This window comes from Mobula hypostoma, chromosome 24 (genome assembly GCF_963921235.1).
Source record: "Mobula hypostoma chromosome 24, sMobHyp1.1, whole genome shotgun sequence".
Classification (NCBI taxonomy): Eukaryota; Metazoa; Chordata; class Chondrichthyes; order Myliobatiformes; family Myliobatidae; genus Mobula; species Mobula hypostoma.
In genome coordinates, this window is record NC_086120.1 from 27,301,135 (window position 1) to 27,309,483 (window position 8,349).

Sequence of the window (8,349 nt, forward strand, 5' to 3'; positions counted from 1 at the left end):
ATTACACCCGTGTGACCAATTAACACCCGTGTGACCAATTACACCCGTGTGACCAATTAACACCCGTGACTCAATTACACCCGTGACCCAATTACACCCGTGTGACCAATTACACCCGTTTGAGCCAATTAACACCCGTGTGACCAATCAACACCCGTGCGACACAATTACACCCGTGCGACACAATTAACACCCCTGCGACCCAATGTACACCCCTACGACCAATTTACACCCCTGCGACCAATTTACACCCGTGCGGACCCATTACACCCGTGTGGACCCATTACACCCGTGCGGACCCATTACACCCGTGCGACCCAATTAACACCCGTGTGACCCAATTAACACCCGTGTGACCAATTAACACCCGTATGACCCAATTAACACCGGTGACCCAATTACACCCGTGTGACACAATTAACACCCGTGCGACACAATTAACACCCGTGTGACCCAATTAACACCCGTGTGACCAATTAACACCCGTGTGACCCAATTAACACCCGTGTGACCCAATTAACACCGGTGACCCAATTACACCCGTGTGACACAATTAACATCCGTGCGACACAATTAACACCCGTGCGACACAATTATACCCCTGCCACCAATTAACACCTGTGCGACCCAATTACACCCGTGTGACCAATTAACACCCGTGTGACCCAATTAACACCCGTGCGACCCAATTAACACCCGTGCGACCCATTACACCCGTGCGACCCATTACACCGGTGCGGACCCATTACACCCGTGTGGACCCATTACACCCGTGCGGACCCATTACACCCGTGCGACCCAATTAACACCCGTGTGACCCAATTAACACCCGTGTGACCAATTAACACCCGTGTGACCCATTAACACCCGTGTGACCCAATTAACACCGGTGACCCAATTACACCCGTGTGACACAATTAACACCCGTGCGACACAATTAACACCCGTGCGACACAATTAACACCCGTGTGACCAATTAACACCCGTGTGACCCAATTAACACCGGTGACCCAATTACACCCGTGTGACACAATTAACATCCGTGCGACACAATTAACACCCGTGCGACACAATTATACCCCTGCCACCAATTAACACCTGTGCGACCCAATTACACGCGTGTGACCAATTAACACCCGTGTGACCCAATTAACACCCGTGCGACCCAATTAACACCCGTGCGACCCATTACACCTGTGCGACCCATTACACCGGTGCGACCAATTACACCCGTGCGACCAATTACACCCGTGTGACCAATTTACACCCGTGCGACCCATTAACACCTGTGCGACCAATTACACCCATGCGACCAATTTACACCCGTGCGACCCATTAACACCCATGCGACCAATTACACCCGTGCGACCAATTTACACCCGTGCGACCCATTAACACCCGTGCGACCAATTACACCCCTGCGACCATTGACAACCCTGTGACGATGTACACCCGTGCACCCCCCGTGCGACCCATTACACCCATGCGACCAATTACACCCATGCGACCAATTTACACCCGTGCGACCCATTAACACCCGTGTGACCAATTACACCCGTGCGACCAATTTACACCCTTGCGACCATTGACAACCCTGTGACGATGTACACTCGTGCGACCCATTTACACCCCTGCAACCAGTTACACCCATGTGACCCAATTAACACCCGTGTGACTCAATTTACACCCGTGTGACCCAATTACACCCCTGCGACCAATTAACACCCCTGCGACCAATTAACACCCGTGCGACCCAATTACACCCGTGGGACCAATTAACACCCGTGCGACCCAATTAACACCCGTGTGACCCATTACACCCGTGTGACCAATTAACACCCGTGTGACCCAATTAACACCCGTGCGACCCAATTAACACCCGTGCGACCCATTACACCCGTGCGACCCATTACACCGGTGCGACCAATTACACCGGTGCGACCAATTACACCCGTGTGACCAATTTACACCCGTGCGACCCATTAACACCCGTGCGACCAATTACACCCGTGCGACCAATTTACACCCGTGCGACCCATTAACACCCGTGCGACCAATTACACCCGTGCGACCAATTTACACCCGTGCGACCCACTAACACCCGTGCGACCAATTACACCCCTGCGACCATTGACAACCCTGTGACGATGTACACCCGTGCGCCCTCCGTGCGACCCATTACACCCATGCGACCAATTACACCCATGTGACCAATTTACACCCGTGCGACCCATTAACACCCGTGTGACCAATTACACCCGTGCGACCAATTTACACCCCTGCGACCATTGACAACCCTGTGACGATGTACACTCGTGCGACCCATTTACACCCCTGCAACCAGTTACACCCTTGCGACCATTGACACCCCTGCGACCATTTACACCCATGTGACCCAATTAACACCCGTGTGACCCAATTACACCCCTGCGACCAATTAACACCCCTGCGACCAATTAACACCCGTGCGACCCAATTACACCCGTGGGACCAATTAACACCCGTGCGACCCAATTAACACCCGTGTGACCCATTACACCCGTGTGACACAATTTACATCAGTGTGACACAATTACAGCCGTGCGACCCAATTACACCTGTGTGACCCAATTAACACCCGTGTGACCAATTACACCCGTGTGACCCAATTAACACCTGTGACTCAATTACACCCGTGACCCAATTACACTCGTGTGACCCAATTACACCCGTGTGACCAATTACACCCGTTTGACGCAATTAACACCCGTTTGACCCAATTAACACCCGTTTGACACAATTAACACCCGTGTGACCAATTAACACCCGTGTGACCAAATAACACCCGTGTGACCCAATTACACCCGTGTGACCCAATTTACACCCCTGCGACCCAATTTACACCCCTGCGACCCAATTACACCCCTGCGACCCAATTACACCCGTGCGGACCATTTAACACCCGTGTGACCAATTACACCCATGCGACCAATTACACCCGTGCGACCCAATTACACCCCTGTGACCCAATTACACCCGTGCGACCATTTACACCCGTGCGACCCATTTACACCCGTGCGACCTAATTTACACCCGTGGACCCAATTACACCCCTGTGACTCAATTACACCCCTGTGACCAATTACACCCATGCGACCCATTAACACCTGTGTGACCAATTACACCCATGCGACCAATTTACACCCCTGCGACCATTGACACCCCTGTGACGATGTACACCCGTGCGACCAATTACACCCGTGTGACTCATTAACACCCGTGTGACCAATTACACTCGTGTGACCCAATTACACCCCTGCGACCCAATTACACCACTGAGACTCAATTACACCCCTGTGACCCAATTACACCACTGTGACCCAATTACACCCCTGTGACCCAATTACACCCGTGCAACCATTTACACCCGTGCGACCTAATTTACACCCGTGCGACCCAATTAACACCCATGCGACCCAATTACACCCGTGCAACCCAATTACACCTGTGTGACCAATTACACCCGTGCGACCCAATTACACCCGTGCGACCCAATTTACACCTGTACAACCCAATTAACACCCGTGACCCAATTACACCCATGCGACCAATTACACCCGTGTGACCCAATTAACCTATTAACCTGTATCTTTGGAATGTGGGAGGAAACAGGAGTATTTGGACAGAACCCACACAGTCCCGGGGAGAATGTACAATCTCCGTACCGACAACGGCAGGAATGAATTATTTTGGTTTTTTTCGATTGCCTCTGTTTTTGAATGAAAATATCCACTCTGATATTGTCCTCAGAGTGGGTGTAACCAGAAGCTAGAACACCCTGATTCCCTTCTATAATGATGGGAGATAATTTTTCTACTCCTGCTATCAATTACCGCTGTCTATTGGTTAGATGGACAATGCGTTGAGTTTACAAAGATTCTGTGGCTCTCTATCCATTTCATTATCAATGGTGCATATATAAAGCTTCATTTCCTATGTATAATACCTTGCTCGACATTGATTTTTACCTGCGATTAATCTGCAGCTTCCCTTATTTACTCAGCTCGCTTTAATTCTGAGCTGCTCTGGCCTCTTGTGCTTTGAAGTACGGCAAGCAAGGCAATCACTGGCTTTGAGTCACGAACAAACAGCTGCCATTCCAGCATCCAGCGCTGGACTCTCCACCCTGTCGCTCCCATCGCCTTCAACAACTGTACTTTCCACGTGTAGTCCATGCCCGTGGGGTAGCAGAGCAGCTTTGCAGAGGCAGTTGTAAGATCGGTGTTCAACTTCTGCTGCTGTCGGTAAGGAGTTTGTGCGTTCTCCCTGTGACCGTGTGGGTTTCCTCCTGGTGCTCTGGTTTCCTCCCACATTCCGAAGACGTATGGTTAGGGTTCGTGACTTGTGGGCAGGCTACATTGGTGCCAGAAGCTTGGCAACGCTTGCGGGCTGCCCAGTACCATCCTCGCTGATTTGATTTGATGCAGGACGATGCATTTCTCTGTATGTTTCATTGCACATCTGACAAATAAAGCTCATCTTAAGTTAAGTTTTTTAGTCATTTCCCCCTCCTCCTGTACTATTTCAATACCAAGGGAGTAAGCGTGCTGTACAGTGACCTATAGCACCTCACACTGGTTTGAATTCCATCAGTCTACGTGCACGTAAGGTACAGTTCTGACAGATGACAGAGAGATAAGGTCTCTCTCTGATGTTCTTGCATGAGCGGTTGTACACGGTTAAAGTGGGTAAGATCTTGTTGTTGGAAAAAGGAAAGCACAACAATGTACCAGAAATCTGAAATAAAAACCACTCACCACCTTTGCGGAGAATTAGCATTTCAGGCTGAACCGGCAGGGGAAAGTTAGAGAGAAATGGCTTAAAACTTAGTGGAAGAGAGAGAACTAAAAGGAAAGAGCACAAAAGCGAGGAGGCAGAAGAGTTCAAGGGAACATGGATGGTAGGGGTATGGAGGACTATGGTCCTGGTGCAGGTCGATGGGAGTGGGCAGTTTCGATCATTCAGCATGGAGTAGATGGGCCGAAGGGCCGTTTCTGTGCTGTACCTTTCTATAAGTCTGTCACTCTAACAAAGGGAAGATGGTTCAAGGTGACAGAGGCTGATAATAGGACAAGACACAAAAGGTTGGTTACAAAGACGTTTAAATAGAGAAAGCAAAATTAATCTCTGAAAGTACTGAAGGAAAATACCATGAATGCTGAAAATCCGAAATTAAAATGCCATTGACGGTGAGAATTACTTGTCGAAAGTAAAGTAAGGTCCAGAATGGAGAAAATGGCCAGTGAAAAAAACGAGGTACTATATAATAACGAATGATGAAATGTCCTCTGAACCATCAACAGTTCCTCTCTTCACAGATGCTGTCTGACTAGCTGAGTATTGTAGAATTGTACAGCATGGAAACAGGCCATTCAGCTCGACAATAACGGCGCCATGGTTAGCACAAAGCCTTACAGTACCAGCGACCCGGGTTCAATTCCCGCCACTGCCTGTAAGGAGTTTGTATGTACTCCCACAGTCCAAAGACATACCGGTTGGCAGGTTAATTGGTCATTGTAGATTGTTCTGGGATTAGGCTCGGGTTAAATTGGCGGTTTCTGGGCAGCAGGGTTCGAAGGGTTGGAAGAGCCTGTTCCATGCTGTTTTTCAAAAAAATAAAATATTAACCACATCACCAGGCACTTGGTCCACAGCCTCCATGTTTAAGCTGTTCAAGAGTTCATCTCAACATGTTAGAGATTAGCTTTACTTGTCACAGGTACATCAAAACACTGAGGTGTGTTGTTTGCGTCAATGACCAACACAATCTGAGGAAGTGCAGCCCGCAAGTGTCACCCTGCCTCTGGCACCAACGTAGCATGCCCACAGCTTACCAACCCGTACGACTTTGGAACGTGGGAGGAGCCTGGCACATCGCGGGGATAACGTACAAACTCCTCACACACAGTGGTGGCAATCGAACTTGTGCCACGGGCGCTGTAAAAGGTTGTGCTAACCACGACGCCACTGTGCCACCCATTTCTTAAATGCGGTCAATAACTCAGCTTCAATTGCTTTCTCAGGCAGGGCATTCCAGGAGCTTGCCACTCTGTGGTCAAAGCTGGCCCCTCTCGTAAACCTATGCCCTCTAGTTTTCTCTGTGCTGTGATGGCGGCATTTCTTACAGACTACCCTAGCTATTCACCTTATAATTGGAATAAAACCTAACCATGCCCTCTCTTAATTTCCTCCAGGGGAAAAAAAAAGATCTAAAGACATAGATCTCCAATTTCTCTTTTGAACTGCTCCATCCCACATAATGTCCTTGTGAGTCTCTTCTGTACCCTCCCCGGCACTGCCACACCCTTCCCATACTTTGTGACAAGAATTGCACACAGAAATCCAGCTGAGGTCTGACCGGGGTTTTATAAAGTTGACAATAATCTCCCTACTTCTGTATAGGATGCCCTGACGAATGAAGGCCAGCATTCCACATGCCTTCCTAACCACATTGTAGAGCACGGAACCGATAAACAGTATCCGTGTTCCACCCTCAAGGATCCATGAACCTGTTCTTCAAGGTTGCCCTGTTCCTCAGACCCTTCTGTCCATGGGGCATCGTTCTAGCCTCATTAATATTCCCAAAATGCATCACCTCACATTTGTCTGAGGTAAGCTTTATCTGATATTTCACTAAAACATGAGGAAAGGTTGAGCAAACTAGGGCTTTTTTCTGTGGAGCGAAAGAGGAGACTCCATCATTATCATCAGGTGCCGTGCCCAGTTTGAGCTTTGACTGCCATGGCCCACACACTCCTGTTTTGGGTCAAGTGGATCAATTCATTGGTATTCATTTCCAGTTCTCTGGCTGCTGTCTCCATCATCATTTGTCTTTGTCTTCCTCTTGCTTTCTTCCCTTCAATCTTTCCCATAAATACCGTGCATTCTAACTCCTCTTTCCTAATCACATGTCCAATGAAGTTACGTTGCCTTTTCATGATCTCATACATTATTTCTCTTTTTGTCTTTACTCTGTTCATAATATCCTTGTTAGATATTTGTTTCGTCCATGATATTCTTTGCATCCTCCTCAAAAACCACATCTCTGCTGCTACAATTCGTTTCCTCATGTTACTAGATATTGTCCAACATTCTGAGCCATATAACATAACTGGATAAACGTAACATTTCAGTACTCTGTTGTCATGCCTAGTTTAGTATTGGTCAGTATACTCTTCATTCTCGTAAAGGTGTCTTTTGCCATCCCTATTCTTCTTTTGATGTCCATGCCACACGTCCCATCTGATGTCACCCAGCTTCCTAAGTAGCAAAAGTTCTGTACTTGTTTTATGTCTTCCCCGTTTATTCTCAGCCTGCAGATAGGATTCTCCTTCTTTCTGGATATCAACATACATTCTGTCTTTTTGCAGTTGACAGATAAACCCATTTTTGCACTTTCTTCAACAATTATATTAATTAAGTTTTGTAGTTCTTCCTCTGTACTTGCAATGAACACAGTGTCATCTGCATATCTGAAATTATTGATGTTTTCACTGCCAACTTTGATTCCCAAGATGTCTCTTATTTTTTGTAATATTGTTTCATTGTACGTATTAAATAAATCAGGGGAGAAAACACGCCCTCGTCTAACGCCTCATAGACTTGATAGAGATGATAAAAGTAGGCAGCAAGTACCTTTTACCCAGGGCGGAAATGGTTCATACCAAGAGGCAAAATTTTAAAGTAATTGGAGGAAAGTATGGGGGCGGAGGATGTCAGGTAGGTTTTTTTTAACGTGGACAGTGGTGAGTGCTTGGATTGCAATAGGAGTGGAGGTAGAGGCAGATATGTTAGAGACATTTAAAAGACTCTTAGATAGGCACGTGGATGAAAGAAAACTGGATGGCTGTGTACGTGAGGGAAGGGTTAGATTGATCTTAGTGTAGATTAAAAAGTCAGCACCAAATTATGGGCCATAGGGACTGTACTGTTCTATGTTCTAAAACATCAATATATATTTATAGATTACTTTCCACACTGTCAACAACTCCATCGACCTCTGTGTCATCTGTGAACTTAGTGATCTACCTCCCACATCAACATCCAAGTGTAACAACACAACTGAACTCCTCCACTTATGGACACCCGCACTAGACTTTCACCTAACCCGTCGCCATCTAGAGGCTTACTTTATGTATAAATGCTTACAGTTCTGATAAAATTCATCCTTCTGAAATAATAACCCCTGTTCTCTCTCCAAACATTGACTAATATTTCCAGTACTGGCTGGGCCCAGCAAGCATTCCATTTGAAGAAATTCTGGAAGGATGATAGAGGGAAAAAAATGAGTACGTCCTCTCACTTCCAGTT